Consider the following 17685-nt stretch of genomic DNA (forward strand, 5'->3'; position numbering starts at 1 on the left):
ACAATATTCTTAGATATTCAAAGGTTATTCTTTCAAGCTTCGTTAATTGATAATTGATTCACTGTGCTTAGTCCTAAAAGTCATCTTCTTTCCAACCTTGTTTATTTTGCATTCTTTGCACTACAACAAATTCGACTATCTGTGATAAATTGTTTTGTCACCTAAAATTCATATTTCGTCACAAATGACTTTTTGTGACAAAAAATTTTTTGTCAATCTTTTGTCCGTAAAACACCGTCACTAATAATATATGCAGACAACTTTTGTGTTTCGTCACTAAATAGAATTATATTAACTACGACATATTTTTTCGTCCCCAAAGTGATAGTATTTATGACAAAGTTATTTGTCAGAAAAAGTATTAAAAAATCGTAGTTGATACTATATTTTCGTCACTAAAAAGATCATTAATGCCGACAAAAATACTTTGTCATTAATTATTTAGTTTAATTAGTGATAACATAAATTGTCTCTGAAGTATTATATATTTCATAGTTAAACATTCACAATTTCATCACTAAAGAATGCCTTTTAGGTACAAAAAAGTATTTCGTCCCTAAATGTATATATTAGTGACAACTTTGCTTTTATAAATAAGGTTTACAATTTTATAGCTAAAACTATCATCTCATCACTAAAAATATGAATGTTACCAACAAAACAAAAATGTCACTGTAAATCGTCATGATTAGTGACAATTACTATTGTCAAAAAATACAAAGATAATTTGTAGTCAAAGAATATAGCATATTATTGATAAGGCAATTCTGGGACAAACACTATTTTTTGTCACATTATGACAAACTAATACGTCCTACAATAAGAATATAATTGTCTTGAAAAGTACAATATAATCTAATCAGGGTTGCATCTTTCTTCTCTTTTGTGAGGTCCTTCCACTTGTTCGAGAAGTTATTCCCAGCTCGTTTGATAGCTTTGTTGATGGAATTGCCTTGATTGACCTCCATTTACCAACTCGAATCTCTAATACTTTTCTCCCAAAGACTTATTTATTTCTCAAGGCTTTTCTTCTAGCTTTTCTACAATCTTCTTTGATTCCAATTGAATCTGCATTTATTTATGAAAAAATCAATTCAAAAGACTATTTACAATGCAATAGTATAGATATCAAAATGCAAAAAATATGGAGCATATATATTAGTAGTAATTTCTAAATTACAACTGAATTTTATCATTACAAACTTTAACATAAGAGAAAGTTTACCAAGTCCTAGTATATCATCACAAAGTTTATATCCACAAACTACTCTACATGGCAGCATAAACTATATCCATATATTCGGTATTACTATCAAAATGTAAGGTAACCTATGTAGACTTTCTCACATTAGACTCAAACCTGTTGTGAACTAAAAAAGCAATTACATGCAGTTATTGTTTATACCTTCATTCATTCATTTTATTGACAAGAAAAAAGAAGATAGAAGTTTCAAAAAATAAAATCCAAGCAATCGTTTAAACAATGAGATAGCAGCTATATAAACAACACTAAAGTGCTTTACCGAGTGGGATATAGATTTTTTAACAGATAATTCAATTGGACTCCTTTGACTTTAATTTTAATATATTGAAATTATCTACAGAAAATTAACAAAGGAGCCAGAAGGTCTACATGTCTACAATAAGAACTTCATTCAATTCTCTGTGTCCCAAAACAGAAGGTTGTCAAGTTCAATAGAAGTTGCCTAAATTCAAAGAATTAGGCAGGAAAAAAAACTCTACACCAGATGAATACATCACCCAATGACATTAACTTAAAAAATGCATATCACCATACACAAGAGACCATTGAAAGCAAACTATGGTTTTCTATTACCAAGAAATGCACAGCCTTAGCTTTTCTATATTAGCAAAGATGTTGCACATGTGTTTTTATACTTATAATGCTACACAACACAAGATGCAAGCATTCTTGTAATATTATCTCTACCAAAAGCAAGGAAATTAGGAGAGCACATTGCTTAAACTAAATTACTAAGATTGTCCACTAAAGAGCTTTCAAAAAAGAGTTAATACATTTGAAACGAAGAAATAAAGAAGCTTCAAACAAATGAATTTAATGTAATGCCAATATTAGGTACTGCCAATATTTCCTTTCCTACAACAATTTGGTCAACTTCTATATGAATATGAACATGAATTCATCTCCAAGTTCATATTTAGTGCTTATCTCTAACAGAGTTCCTGAGGGTGTGCACTAAATCCTTACTCTTCCCAGAAAATGTATCATCGAAGATGAAACTAGAGGGTATAAAATACAGCTAAACACAATCAAAGAGCACAGATCACCGTGGAAACAGAGCTTCAACCTCCAAACATTACTCTAATATACAAAAACTCGTATTGCCTATGCAAATAGAGGGATGATATCCATAGTGAAATACTTGTCTAGTAACAATTTCTAAAGGAAAAGGACATACACAAGAATTAGGACGAAGCTTGCTATTCTCCAAAATGTAACCTACTATGAGAACAACTGAAACTTAAATAAAACTAGCTTAGAGTTTCAAGCCCTAATTTTACTTTGATGGAATTGTAACCCTGTAACCGGGCACTGAAAGAATTTTGTCGAACGAGATAACTAGTCAAGAGAATAATATAATAGAAATATTGATGAAAGTAGAAAGAAATAGTGTGCTTGTGAAAAACTCACTTGAAGGAAAAGAGAAGCCTGACTATCGTGAAAATGGCGTCAAACGGATCTACGTCGCAAAGCTCTGCCGTTTCTGCAGAACCCTCCAAAGCATGCCACAACCTATAATTATACTTGGAAAAAGTTAATCCTTTTTGAATTGAAACATGAATTGAGAATACTGATTTTTATAATTAAATCTTTGATTTCTTCAGGAAAATTCTCAGATCTAGCATTCTGAGTCATTAAGTTTTTCTCTCTAGGGATGATGCATTCGAATTGCGAAAAATATGTTTACATGAGAAATCAAAGCCCTAAACGTGAAATAACTGTAACTAGAGAGAGGAAGAAGCTTAACATTTCAAACCCTAACTTGGATTGAGGGAAGGCCGAGTAACCTACTTAGCAGCTCTGAAGTTTGGTGAATTGGAAGTTTGGAACAAAAGAGGGACGGGTTAGGCAAAAAAAAGAGGGAAATTTTGCCGCCTAACATTTTTGCGAAAGAATTGAACCAACAATGTAAATATTTTTGGTAACAATGGAAATATATTGTTGCTAATTTATTTTGTATTTAAATTTTATTATAATACCCACAAAATATGGCAACAAGATCAAAATATTTGGTAACAAGAAAAAACTTCTGGGTAAAATTTTTACTCTATACGACAACATAAAGTTGTTCCACTTATATAAGTATATTTAGCAACATGACGAGCGCAAAATCGGTGTATAAAACGTATGCTCGCTAGTCAAAGATAGTATAGTATTAAATCGTCTCCACAGGAATTGGTTTAAATAATGTTCTAATAAATCTTCAACTCAACAATATCCAGGATAATAAACCTTTGATTTATGTTATTATCGACTACAAATAAAATATTATCAATTGTAAGAAAACTAATGACACTTTAATGATTAGTAGCAACAATTGAATATCAGTGTCAGAAGTAAGGGTTGTGACAAGATATGTGATCAACTATTATTCCGGATAACTCTGCATTAAATTCATTCTTAACTTCTATTGATTCCGTCGATTTCAACAGATGATTGATTAGGCTACTTTAAGGATTCAAATTCTTCTTTGCGAATGAATGTGATTCCTTTAATCAGCCTAAAAACAGGTCCTATGAATATATGCTAAAAAATAGTGAATGAATGATCTTTCGAAGAACACCTCTCGGTTATTCTTTTAAATTGGGTTAATTGATAACTCTCTAAACTCTTTCGATTACCTAGAAGAGGCGTAAAATCAACCCAAATAAGATGGCACAATACAAATTGCAGCAACACTTCTCTTTCGATTAAAGTAAAACCACAATAAGCCTTGCAATTTAATTAATAACTCATTCAATGAATTCGGGCAATTAACATAGAGTAAAACCTAAAATGATTGACAAATCACAATATCCGTCAATAACCCTAATGAAGATTACTCCATAATGGAGAAAATATTCATAGCAAGAGTATTAGATGAACAAAAAGACATTACAATTCCCAAATTCAAACCAACTTCCGTATTGAATGAATTGGATCAAGTATTTTGCTTTTCTGTTGCTTCCTTGCCTTCTTCTCTCCTAAAAGTTGCTCTCAAAATCCAAGATCACCTCTTTTTAGACGAGTTGGGCTTCATATAGGTCAAGAGAAGTCGCCTCTGAAATTACCAAAATAGGCTTGGGAAAGTTTTCCGAAACGGACGTGCGCAGCCGCGCACTTGGGCAAGTGATCGCGCATATGGCCGCGCACTTTGGACAGTCCTCTGCTCATCTTGCGTGCCCAGTGCGTGGTCGCACACCTGGATGGCTTTTTGCTCCATTCTTTGTTTCTCTCGTTGACTTGTACTATTGTCCGTTGATCCTCGAACACGATCCCAACTTACTCCATGGGCTTTTACTCAGACTTCAAAGCTCCATAATAGCTTGAATTAGTTCCACAACCTCACAGTAACTCGGGATCGCTCCTACAAAGCATGAAACGCGCACTCATTGCAAATTAATATCATTTAAAGCTCAAACCCTAGTAAAGTGCAGCGAATTAGAATGCAATTAATAGTCAAAATACGCAATTATAGTTTACCATCAGTTGAATATTTTTGCAAGTCTACAAGAAGTATAGTAACTAGTTTTATTATCCCTACAAAGAGTTAAACTCTACAAAATACATATGTATTTGAAAACTAATTGAAAATTAAAAAATTTCAAGTCTAATGGAAAAAATCTACAAGTCTAGCTTGTTTTGTAGATTTTAGTCACTTTTGGTAATGCAACGCTTGTTTTCCCCCAACGTTTAGCAAAAGGGTATTCGTGTCACGACCCAAAATATCACCCGTCGTGATGGCGCCTATCTCAATATTAGCCAAGCTGACAATCTCAATAAACTCCCATATCTTAAGTTTGAAACATAATATCTAAATTTTGTTTTTAGAGGAAGAAAAACTCACAAATACAAATATAAATACTCCCAAAACCCGGTGTCACTGAGTACATGAGCATCTAATATGAATACAAGTCTAGAAAATATGGTCTATAATAGTCTGAGACCAAATACAGTAAATGAGGAGATAAGGAAAGAGAGGCAAGGTCTGCGAAACACGACAGCTACCTCAGAATCTCCAGAAAACCAACTGTGCGAGAGAACTAGCACCCGCTATGTCCGGAAATACCTGAATCTGCATACGAAGTGCAGGGTATAGTATGAGTACAACCAACTCAGCAAGTAACAATAATAACTAAGGAACTTAAGATAATGACGAGCTACACAGTTATAGTTCACTTTCAGTAATTCCAAGAAAGAATAGACATGCTTTCAAATCCAGCAGTTTAAGTCAAGTCAATTTTACACAGCTCAAGTTCATGTAATCTGGATATAAAATACTTCAGGGAATTTCACAACAATGACACATAACAACTGAATACAATAACAAATGAAAAACAAGTACAACCTCTCAGGACAACAATCACTCACTGGGCTCCCCGCTCTCAACACTCACACTTAATATGTACCCGCGCTCATTGGGGGTGTTCAGACTCATGAGGGGCTCCTACATCCCAAGCGCTATAATCTGCACGGACAACTCACGTGCTGCACAGACAATTCATGTGCCAAAGTATAACTATCTGGATCCGCAAGGACAACTCACGTGTTATATTATAATATCTGGATCCGCAAGGACAACTCACGTACTGCACAGACAACTCACATGCTATAATAATATATCTCACAATCAGGCCCTCGGCCTTGCTCAGTCATAAATCTCTCTAGTCTCTCGGGCTCTCAAAAATTATGAAATCAGCCCAAACAACAATGATATGATGCATCAATAATGAACAATAGAGACTAAGATAAGATAATCAAGTAAATTGTGACTGAGTGCAAACAACAATTAAACAGATAGTTCAACATGTATACGACCTATGTGGGTCCCAACACTACTAACATATAGCCTAAACATGATTTTTAGTTAAATTTCCACAACACATAGAGAGCACATAGCTAACAACAAGTTATTCAACTTTACAGTCTCACGGAACGGATCAAGTCACAATTCTCTCGGTGCACACCCACACGCCCGTCACCTAGCATGTGCGTCACCTCCAAAGTAATCACATGATACCAATTTTCGGGGTTTCATACCCTCAGGACCAGATTTATAACTGTTACTTATCTCAGAGCGTGAAATTCTTTACTCTGATATGCCTTTGCCTAGCAAATCGGCCTCCGAATGCCTCAAATCTAGTCACAAATAATTCGTTTCAGTCAATAAAATTTATTGGAATTAATTTCATATGAAATACAATTTTTCCATAAAACTCCGAATTTTAACTCCAAAAATTGACTGTGGGCCCACGTCTCGGAACTCGACAAAAGTTACAAAATATAAACCCCAATTCCACCACGAGTCTAACCATACCAAAATTACTAAATTTCGATAACAATTCGGCCCTCAAATCCTCAAATTTATCCAAGAGGATTTTCAAACTTTTCCAACTCAATTCACCAATTAAATGATAAAAACAACCACGGATTCGGGTAATTTAACCAATATTGAGTTAAGAATACTTACCCTGTTGTTTTCTCTGAAAATCTCCCAAATATCGCCTCAATCTGAGCTCAAAATCGTTAAAAATGGAAAATGGGACGAAGTCCCATTTTCTAAACTTAAACTTTCTGTCCAGATCTCTCTTCTTCGCGAACGCGACAGGTCCCCCGCGTTCGCGAAGCACAACTTGACTGCCCACAAATTTAACCCTTCGCGAATGCGACCGTGGCTTCACGAACGCGAAGCTTTACAAATCTTACCCTTCGCGAACGCGAAGCTTTACCAGCTCAGACCTTCGCAAACGCGAACGCGACCACCACCTCGCGAACGCATAGAACAAGGACATGGGGTCCCCAATAACCTCACTCCTCTTCGCGAAGGCGATACCACTCACGCATTCGCGATGCACACACAAATCATACCTTCGCGTTCACGTTCTCCCCTTCGCGAACAGGAAGAACAAAACCTCACACTCAGAAAACACTCTTCGCGAACGCAAGGGCTGCAGCAGCAGATATCAACAATCTCACCAAGGTCAAAAATGATCCGTTAACCCCCCGCTAAAATCACGAATCATTCCCCAATTCAAGCCTAATGAACTTTGAAATTTCAAGTTTCTACAAACGACTCTGGAACCTATCAAATCACGTCCGATTGACCTCAAATTTTGCACACATATCATAAATGACATAACGGAGGTATTTCAAATTTCAAAATCTGATTCCAACCCCGATATAAAAAAGCCAACCCCCAGTCAAACTTTCTAAAATTTTAACTTCCGGCATTTCAAACCTAATTCCACCACAGACCTCCAAATAATTTTCCGGACACGCTCCTAAGTCCAAAATCACCATACGGAGCTATTGAAATCATTAAAATTTAAATTCGGGGTCGTTTACACATAAGTCCATATCCGGTCACTTTTCTAACTTAAAATTTTCAATTATGATACTAATTGTCTCATTTCACTCCGAATTCCTTCCGGACCTGAACCAACTAACCCGGTAAGTCTTACAACGACTGTGCAGCATAAATTAAGCAGTAAATGGGAAAACGGGGCTGTAATACTGAAAACGACCATCCGAGTCGTTACAATTCAATTGTCTTCTCTCAAGGAAGTCCATGAGTTTAACAATTGAATTTTCTATCTCAACAAAATATTAGTAAATTAAAAAATTTACTAAAATTAACCATAATTGGCATCACTATAATGAAATGCAAAATCAATCAGTATTTGAATAAATTAAAGTTGTTATCGAGAGGCAATTTTATACAAGTGTATTGATATAATAATAGCCGCTATTGTTATAGCTATAGCTAGAATGTGATTATAAAATATAACGTGAAAATCGATTAGAGAAAAAATAGAAATTATAGTGAAATATTTATTATAGATGATGATTATTATATAAATGTTTGACTGTATATAGTTATATGTTAAACTGTTCGCACCCATGCCCCATTTTAAGGGCAAATTTGAGTTTTTTTTTTCCTTGTAAAAAAAGGTCATGTGTTGGAAAGCTTCTGTCATTAGTGAATAACGGTATCTTTTGAACTATTCTTACAATGATACGATGTGTATTTAATCTCAACTATTGACACATTATAATATTTGGGCCTTTTCTCAAAGTTCAATGGCATATTGGAACATTTTTAGTAGGAATTCTTAGCGTAATAACATAAACATGTAATTTGTGGTCATTAAATTCTATATTTCAATAAAATAATGCAACCATTCCCCCAAAATGTTTAGATAAATAATGACAAAAATTAGAATCACAAATAAGTACAAGATTTTTCATGGCTAAAATTTACACGATTTAACTAAAAATTCTAATTATCATTATTTTAAGAACCAATTTTCCGTTACTAACCTTTTGTTAAATGTAACTTTAACAATTTCAGACAAATAATTTTATTTTCGTCACAAATCGTGTACAAGGTCAATAGTAAAATAATGTGTGATCAACAATTTCATTTTTGTAGTTGAATATTATCGAGTAAATGGTGTCCAATACTCTTTTTGGGTGAGAAATCTTATTAGAAAAGTTTGTTATAAGATTCGAATATCATCCCTAAATTATTATTTCCAAATATAAAATCTAATATATACCACAAAAATGAGCGATATGTGACGAATTTTTAGTCGTAGCTAAGCACCGCATTATTTGAGACAAAACCTCATCGAGGCTAAATTAAGTATTATATAGGGACACAACAAAAATCGTCATAAATTGTTTACATTATTAGTGATAAAAACTATATGGTCACAAATAAGTACAATATTTTGTAGCTAAAATTCGTATTATTTAGCTACAAATTTATAATTGTCGCTATTTTAATAATTTATTTCGTGACGAAACCTTTTCGTATCTAAATTTAAGTATTTATTAAGACAAAAACCATTTCTTTACAAATAGTATACAACATCAATCACAAAAAATATTTCGTCACCAATAACGTTATATTTGTCACTAAATACTTCCTAGTAAATGGCGCCAACTTATTTTTTGGTGGGAAACTCTAGAGGACAAAACTTTGCTACAATTTTTTGTATTTCGTCACTAAAAGTATGTAGCTCATATATTCAGGCACGAAATATAATTTTTGTCACGAAAAGTGAACAACTAGTGACAAAGTTTTTGCCGTAGCTATTAATTTCGTAGCTGAATATCACATTTGTTGTAGTGGCAATACATATATGATACTTTTATTTGTCCCTACGATTTGTGTCAGGTTATATCACATATCCTTAGAACTACGTATAAATTCAACTCTATCTATTTTTCGGGTAAACAGACATATTATAAGCTCTTTTAGTAGCTTTGTCCGAGAGTAGACACAAATAGCTAGTTTGCCTACAAACTTAAAATTTAAAATTTATATATTTCTTAAAATTATTATGGCAATCGGATGATACCACATGGCCTATGCGACAAGGAGTTTTAATATCTTATTGTCTAATTTTGTATTCAGAATTCAGATCATGTCCCCAAATTTTCAAAAATAACAAAAATGTAAATTCATGCATTTATGCTATTGCACATGAGTGACCTGCAAAATCTTGAAGTAATGTTTTTATAATCCTTTACTAATACTTTAAGGAGACAAAAAGATAAGACTATCAGAAAAGAAATTCCCAATTAGCAAAAAATAAAAGAAAAGAAATTCCTATAATTAATGAATTATTAAGTGCCTACTTGTTGCCCATTTTGCTTGGTATAGACTTTTAAACTAATATTATTTTTATTTGGAACAAGGGATGCATGTCAAATTTGCATGGATGTAACTAGAGCAATCTCTGTTACTCTAAATAAATTTTCATTTACTTTTGTCTGAAAACTAACGAAGAAAAACAAGAATTTATACAATTATTTTCTCCAAACAAAAAAAAACTATAAATTACTCATTTTATTAAGTTCTTCCTTATGTAATTTGAACAAAAGCATAAGCCGGAGAAGTGTAATATAACTCTTGATATGTCAACGGTTCGAGTTGTTAAAACATATAGCATAAATTGTCTACATCATGCAACTTTTCCTCTGATTCTGCGTAAATACAGATGCTCTTTTGATAGATATCATTCATAACTAAGCAGCACTTATAGAAACATTGTGACTTATTAGGGAAAGAAAGAGAAAAAGTTTTTGTTTTCCATGTGTCGTGTTTGGTTTAAGAAAGGAAACTAGAAAATACAGATAAAGTACATTTTTTTTCTCAAAACAATTGCTCTTTTACATTTTATTTAGCTGTAATTTATTTTCTTTCCTTCCCATCCCTATTCTCAAAGGGAACGTAGAATTTTCTTGGGAATTACAAAGCAAGCGTGTGGGATGATAAAATTCATCAACATTTAATTAGAGATTTTGATCAAATTTTAAAAAATAAAAGACGTTATGTAAGAGCACTTTATCACTTTTAGTAGATTTATTCGATGTGAAATTATATTACTTTAAGCTTGCTTCTTTCACAAGCCTATCCCCCTCTATAATGATACCGTTTCACATTCCTTCTATTACACCCTATATCATTTCAAGATAGTCGGCTAATACTAAAATAATAAGTGAAGCAGTTATCGTCTGACCAATCGGCTTGGATAACAAACCGCTCGTGCCTGTTCATTTTGTCTTGCCCTAAATGGAATAACCTTCTTAGTTAGGTTTTATTAAGGGCAGTTTGGCGCACTAAGTTCCTGCTATGCGCGAGATCCAAGGAAGATTGAACTATAAAGGTCTATTGTACATAGTATTATCCTGCATTTCTGCAAGAAGCTATTTACATGTCCGAACCGGTGACCTACCGTATGAATATCGAATTTTCTTGAAGAAAATAAAAATTATTGGAAGCTTTCGATGAAAATGTAATTTTTTGGAACCATAGTGATGAGGATTGAAACGATATGATATTGACACACTATTCCTCATGATTATGACCCCAATTATCTTTGTACTTTTGATTGGGATTGGAAAACCCTTTTTCTTCTTTAATCATACGAACGTGACTGCAATGACTCTCCTCCCATTTAAGTCTTAGTAATAAATTTCAATCCTTTGACCAATAAAATGCCCATTTGTTTATTGAGGATATCACGCCATCACCCAAAATCAAAAATTAAAAATAAATTTTCAATTAATCAAACCGTTGTCTAAACAAAATTACAAGAGCAATAACAACAAGTAATACAGTATAGTTTCACAAGTGGATCCAAAGAGGATAGTGTGTAGACAAACTTTATTCATACTTTGTGATGTAAGAGATGTTATTTTCGATAGATTATCGGCTCAAGATGAAAAAAAGAAAATTAATAGTAATACCAAACAGTAATAACAACAAGATAAGATGAAAAGAAAACCAAAGCGAAAGAAACAACTAGTAATAATAAAGATTTAAGTATAAGAAAATATGAGAATAATACTAATACTGCAAGAATGAAAAAAGAGATACACTCGACTATCTACTCACTATAATTATGTATGGAAAATCTACTAATTACAATTCTGCTTTTAAAACTACTCATTTATATGTAGGGCTGTGCATAATTTGATAAATACCGAATTATCGTATCGAAACCGAATTTTTTCGTATTTGGTAATCAATATTTTGGTATTCGGTATGGTATTTGGTTTAAGTTTTAAAAAAAATTAGTATTATGTATGGTATTTAATATTTTAAAATGAAATACCGAAATACTGATACCTTACCAAAATATATATTATATTACACAATACACATATTATTAATTATAATATAAATATAAAAAATCTAAAATTTTACTTTCCTTTATTCTCCAAGTTCATCAATTAACTCTAAGCAAGTAACAAGATATTTTTATTGATCAAATTTATTCCTTTATATCAAAAAAAAATTGGGTTGATATTTGCTGGTTTTGGACAAAACTTTTGTCAACAAACATTTTTAGTTTTGTATTTTTGAGTACTTTAATTAAGAATATTATATTCTATGACTCTATGCACTAATTAACATTCAAACTGAAGTTACCGGCCCGAATAAACTTAAATCGAAAGGAGAAAATCGAAACATACCGAATTTAATTAGGTACGATATTAATATACAATATTTTAACAAACCCAAGAATGCCAAAATGTTAGAACTTGAATTGTGAGCTTACAATCTATGAATTAACAACATGCAATGAATGAAAAAGTGAGATCAAAGGAATTTTCTAGAAAGAGAAAGAGAGAGAAGTCTGCTATTGCTCTTACATTGTTACAGAGAAGAGTGAAAGAGGGAAAAATGAATTAGTGTGCTAATTAATTTCTGGAAGTTTTCTATTTATCAAAACTAACCGACTACTAACAAACTCTAACTTTCTCTAATTACACATTGACCCCTATAGTTTTGATACTCCCTCTCAAGCTGGAGGGTGAAATACATCTAACACTCCCAGCTTGGACAATAAAATATGGTGTTGGCTTACATCTAATCCTTTGTTCATAATGTCTGCAATTTGCTCCTTGGTGGGCATTTAATCAGGTGCGATCAGTCCTTCTTTAATCTTCTCACTCACAAAATGGCAGTCTATTTCTATGTGCTTGGTCTTTTCATGATAGATTGGGTTAGTTGCTATCCCCATTGCTACTTTACTATCCCTCTATACTCCCACAGGTTCTTGTACTCTTACATTGAGATCCTTTAGCAGTCCCACTAGCCAAACAATTTCTGCAATGACTGCTTCCATACTCCTATATTCTGCTTCTGCAGAACTTCTGCTCACTGTCTGTTATTTTTTAGACTTCCATGAAACCAATGAGTCACCCAACTTGATCACATAACCAGTCACTGACCTTCTTGTGTTTGGGCATGCTGCCCAATCTGAATCACAATAGGCAGTTACTTGTGTTATTGCTCCTTTTTTCAGAAATATACCCATGCCTGGTGACTTCTTGATGTATCTGACAACCCTCATGGTTGCTTCTAGGTGAGACTGTTTTAGATGTTACATGAATTGACTCGGCAACTGTACTGCAAAGCAGATGTCCGGTCTGGTTATAGTCAAGTATATCAATTTTCCTATTAACCTCTGATATCCATTGATATCCTTAAGTTCCTCATCATCTGTCTTATTCATGTGTTTGTCATAATCAATTGTTGTCAGCTTCAGATTTTGTTCCAATAGAGAACTAGCAGGTTTTGCACCACTTAATCCTGTGTCTGAGATGAGTTGTAGAGCATATTTTCTTTGGTTTAATAGGATAATAGGATCCCTCTCTTGGATCTCATGATCTCTATTCCTAGAAAATATTTAAGTTGTCCCAAGTCCTTCATTTTGAAGTTGTTATGCAATGTGTTTTTTGCTTCATCTACAAGTGTGTTGTTGCTGCCAGTAATTAGAATGTCATCAACATAGATAAGTATGATAACAATGTCTGTCTTCACCTTCTTAGTGAACAGGGAATGATCATAGGCACTCTGTAAATATCCAGCATCAGTTAGAGCATTGGTCAATTTGATGTTCTACTGTCTTGAAGCTTGCTTTTAACCATAAAAAGGCTTGTGTAATCTGCACACTTTGGACTCCCCATGCCTATGGAATCCCTGAGGTAAATCCATGTAAACTTCTTCAATCAAATCACCCTGCAAAAAAGCATTGTTAACATCCATTTGGAAGATATTCCATCCTTCAGCAACTGCCAAGCTAATGATGATTTTCACTGTCATCATTTTTGCTACTGGTGAGAAAGTTTCATGGTAGTGGTGAGAACTTGTCTTTCCTAGGTAGTATACAAGTATAACATAGGCACCCAAATACCCTCAAATGGTCTATTTTAGGTGTCTTTCCAAACAATATTTCATAAGGTGACTTTCTCTTTAACACTTCAGTAGGCAACTTATTAATCAGATAGACAACAGTTTTTACACAATAACCCCAAAATCTTGAAGGCAAACCACTTTGGAATTTTAGAGCCCTAGCTACTTCCAAAATATGGCTATGCTTCCTCTCAACCACCCCATTTTGTTGGGGTGTATAAGGACAACTATTTTGATGTATAATTCCCAGTGAATATAGTAACTCAGTGCATTAGCTATTGAAGAACTTTATTCCATTGTCAGATCTCAATGTCTTTACACAAGTACCAAACTGGTTCTTTATTAATGAGAAGAAGTCCCCCAATACAACTATCACTTCACATTTTGAATGTAACAAACAAGCCCATGTATATCTACTAAAGTCATCAACCAAAGTAATAAAATAGTACTTCATGTCATAAGTTGTTGTCTTATATGGACTCCATACATCAATGTGCACAAGCTGAAAGATACTATTAGTCTTAATGATACTAATAGGAAACTTTAGTCTACTTTGTTTTGCTAATGGACAGTTATGACAATCTCTTTATACATCTAACTTGACTTTATTCTGCAAATCTGGTAGGTGTTGCATAACTGTTGTTGAAGCATGTCCTAGCCTGTTGTGCCATAGTATAGTGTTTATTTCTTCCCTTTGAACAGATGCTACTGCTATATCATTTTACCTCCTGAGTATGTACAATCCATTTTCCTCTCTACCAATCCCCACAACCTTGCCATTGTAGAGGCCCTGAAAGATGACAAAGTAAGGATAAAAGTAAGCTGAACAACATAGTTCTTTTGTCAGTTTTGATACTGAAAGCAAGTTGAACTTAAAATCAGGGACATGTAGAATATTTGTAATTCTCTGTGTATCCATTACTATTGCATCCCATGTGTGTGCAATTTCTGATCTAGATCCTGTTGGAGTTTGTACTCCATCATTACTCTGTCTGTTTATGCTCTGGATACTTTCCAAAATATTTTTGCAAAAAGTAATATGATGTGAAGCTCCTGAGTCTACTACCCAATCATAACATTGGGCATTAGACAGTAGTGACACAGTACCTGCCAAGTTTGAGGATGCTTTCGAATTGAAGAGTTTTCACATGTTTAGGTCTTTGATAACAAGTTCACCAACTGATTGTACTGCTCCTCAGAAGTAACTCCCTTGCTGAATTTGAATCTGATTCTTCCCAATGACACTTTCTTCAGTAATTGCAGTGTTGGCAAATGGTTTGATCACATTGTACTGTCCTTTATTTTTGCTCTTGAAGTCAGATGGATACCCGATGATTTTGTAGCAATTTTTCTTTAGGTGTCCCTTATAACCACAATGCTAACAGATCATTCCTGGCCTTTTGCTCTTAAACACTTGGCCTTTTCCTGCTGCTAACATCTTTAAAGGATCCTTATTGGAATCTATTACACATAATCTTCTTTGTCTTTCCTCCTGAGCTACTACTGCATATGCTTGATTAATACTTAAAACTGGTCGTTTCAGCAAAACATCACTCCTAACATGACTATAACTCTCATTCAGTCCCATTAGAAATTGTAGTAACTTTTGTCTTATTAGGTGTTCTGCATAAGGTCGAGATTCCTCACAGTCACATGAAGGTAAATGTGCTAGTATATCTAGCTCATCCCACAGATCCTTCAATTTTGAGAAATAACTTGTGACAGAATCCGTACCTTGTCTTAGGGTTGCAATCTCTGTCCACAACTGATAAATTTTAGTCAAATTGTCTTTATCAAATCTCTCATTGAATTCATCCCAAACCTTCCTTGCACTAGAAGCGTACATGATGCTTGGTACTAATTCTGCCGAAACAGTACTACTCAGCCATGACACCACAACCGCGTTGCATCTTTCCCATTGTGTGGCCAAATCACCTCTATAAGAGCTTTTGACACAAGTGCCATCCACAAACCCTAATTTGTTCTTCACCAGCAACGTAACTCGCATAGATCTACTCCAAAAGGGCATAGTTTTCTGGCCCTGTGAGTTTAAGCGAGATTAGAGCTGTTCCTGGTGCATCAGAATCCTTTAGGAATAGTGGATGATTATGAGGTAAATTCGCAATCTCGTCGTCCGCCATTGCTGAACTTATGTCAAGCTTCGAAGAATGAAAGTGATGAAACAGAGTCGCAAAACTACTTCAATCCAGTAATCAATGCTCTGATACCATGTTAGAACTTGAATTGTGAGCTTGCAATCTATGAATTAACAACATGCAATGAATGAAAAAGTGAGATCAAAGAAATTTTCTAGAAAGAGAAAGAGAGAGAAGTCTGTTATTGCTCTTACATTGATACAGAGAAGAGGGAAAGAGGAAAAAATGAATTAGTGTGCTAATTAATTTCTGGAAGTTTTCTATTTATCAAAACTAACCGACTACTAACAAACTCTAACTTTCTCTAATTACACATTGACCCCTATAGTTTTGATACGAAAATAGCGAACCGAAATGTCTAAATATCGTACCGTATCGACCGACGAACACCCCTATCTGTATGGATCCTTATTTTTATTAGATTTTCTCCTTTCTTTCACATTTGCCTTCTCCTATTCAAGAGTCCTTACGTTGTTGTTTTAAGTACTAATTCTTTTTGAAAAGAATGATGAAATATTGAGTACAGACTGTACGAGCAAAATAGTACTATGTTCTATCTCTACTTGAATATCTTTTTTTAATCTTTTTAAATTGTTATAAGTAAGAAAAAATTTATTGGCACAAAGTTTTTACATCAAATATGCATGATAACTGTTTGCACATAAATTTCTCTTATTTAATTATAATAAACAAATATATTAGTATTATTTTATACCAGATAAATTTTACCACATAAAAATTTAGTAATTAATAAATTTTACGATTAAAAATATTAAAAGGAGGTTATGATTCTTAGTCAAACAAGAGACTACTACATTTAACTACCTAAACATTGATTATACATTTATATCAAGTAAAATTTGGATTAAAGTGAAAAGGTAGACCCACATAAAATAAGGGACCCCACCCATGAAGAAAATATCTGGCCCCTCATAACTTTTCACCAAGGGCATTTCCGGAATTTCAGTAACTCACCGGCGTTGAAATGGTAAAATCTCCATCCGATTCGTTTTGTCACTTGTCACTGCCCTTTTCGCTATTGACCCGCCATCACCTTCCAATCTATTATCTCCACTTTACCTTCATTCATTGGAGCTTAAGATCCCACCGTTCATTATAATCCAACGGCTAACGGTTCAACATTCTAGACCATTCCGTGAATAAATAAGCCTGCCGCTTTAACTACGGCTAGTTAGAGAGATCAAACCATAGTTCAAACTAAACGTTACTTCCACTTAACCAGAGTTAAACGAACATTCGGAGAAGAAAAGAAAAAGAGATAATAGTCCCTCATTTATAGATAAATTCTAATTTCACCTATATTGTAACTTCAATTAAATAAAGTATATGTGTTTTCAATGTATTTATATAAGAACTATGTTATACCGACTAATTTTAGAACTATATTATCTTCATATATAGAGTAAACAATTCAAACTTAACATAATGTATTGTTAATTAAAGATGAAAATTTATCAAAAGTAGGCGTTTAATTACTAATAAATACATAACACATATTTGTATATATACTTATTTATTTTTAATTATATTTATTTAATATGTATTTTTAT

General features: G+C 33.5%; 1 long non-coding RNA gene across 1 annotated transcript; it reads right to left on the bottom strand.

The window, feature by feature from the left end:
- Positions 1 to 672: 672 nt before the first annotated feature.
- On the bottom strand, positions 673 to 3171 carry LOC142178567 (uncharacterized). The gene is made up of 3 exons (XR_012706819.1): positions 3012 to 3171; positions 2675 to 2776; positions 673 to 1068 (listed from the first exon to the last, which is right to left on the bottom strand). It is a non-coding gene; the product is annotated as an uncharacterized LOC142178567 (long non-coding RNA).
- Positions 3172 to 17685: the final 14514 nt, after the last annotated feature.

Source organism: Nicotiana tabacum, chromosome 24 (assembly GCF_000715075.1).
Source record: "Nicotiana tabacum cultivar K326 chromosome 24, ASM71507v2, whole genome shotgun sequence".
NCBI classification, from domain to species: domain Eukaryota; kingdom Viridiplantae; phylum Streptophyta; class Magnoliopsida; order Solanales; family Solanaceae; genus Nicotiana; species Nicotiana tabacum.